This window comes from Gracilinanus agilis, chromosome 1 (genome assembly GCF_016433145.1).
Source record: "Gracilinanus agilis isolate LMUSP501 chromosome 1, AgileGrace, whole genome shotgun sequence".
NCBI lineage: Eukaryota > Metazoa > Chordata > Mammalia > Didelphimorphia > Didelphidae > Gracilinanus > Gracilinanus agilis.
Window position 1 is genome coordinate 294,029,307 of NC_058130.1, and position 932 is coordinate 294,030,238.

At 61.5% G+C, this 932-nt stretch overlaps 1 protein-coding gene across 1 annotated transcript in view; it reads left to right on the forward strand.

Annotated features, from left to right (window-relative positions):
• Positions 1-660: 660 nt before the first annotated feature.
• Positions 661-932, forward strand: part of PJA2 (praja ring finger ubiquitin ligase 2) — a 113,190-nt gene continuing 112,918 nt past the window's right edge. The window contains 1 exon segment of the mRNA XM_044662489.1: positions 661-686. The gene's annotated coding sequence lies outside the window, so the exon portion shown is untranslated.

Consider the following 932-nt stretch of genomic DNA (forward strand, 5'->3'; position numbering starts at 1 on the left):
CGCCCCGCATAGAGTGCTTATTTGAGTAGTCTGGATTAAGGCTGGTAAGAGAGTCACTCTCAGCTCTCGGATCATTCGACCAATCGAGAGAGTTCTTCTCGGTGGAGGCGGGGCTTCCAGATATCGCTTCCTTCTTCCTGCTCTGTCCTGCCCCGCCCACTCAAGCCACCACATCCCCTTTTTTTCTCCCCTTTGGATTGGGTGCCTGGCTCTCTTGGCAGAGGCTCTTTCTACCCATTGGTCCAGGTTAGGGAGGGAGGGCGGGGCTTTGCGCAACCTCTGGTGCTACAGGAGTCGCTGCCTCACCACAACGTTGAGTGGGGCGGAGTCTTGTAGCTACCTCCCTTATGTGGGGAGGAGGAGGAGGAGGCCGTGGTGGCAGCTGGGGCGGTGGGTAGAGGACCCTTTGCTGCTTTGGGCTCCGACCCTCTGCGGGTATCGGTGAGAGGACTTTTTTCTTTACTTGGATCCTCAGTTTTCGGGATCCTGCGAGTTTGGGTGTGGGGGCGGTGCCGCCCCAGGCTAGGCCCCCCCCCCTCCCTGGGGCCAAGGGATCCAGAGGACTCGGAGAGCCTCCCTCCTGCCCGAGAGAGGATCCCGGCCGGGCTGACTCCCTGCGGGGGCTGCGGCTTCGCTGACATAAGCCAGAGGCCAGGATCTCCTCTGGCTCCCCGGGTCCGGCTCAGGTGGGCCCTTTTTGTCACTTGTGCCCTTGCGTACCCCCTCCCTCTCTCTCCCCAATCGTCATGTCGCAGTCTCAGTTCGGGATGGGTTTGATCATGTTTTGGGGGCTTAAGCATCTGTGCCCCTCCTCCTACTCCCCCCCCCCCCCCGGCCCCATCCTGCAATCCCATCCCCACCCCTTAAATACTCGCTCCTTTGCTGCTGGAGGACCCTACACTCCGCCTCCCCCTCACCTCACCTCCCTCCCC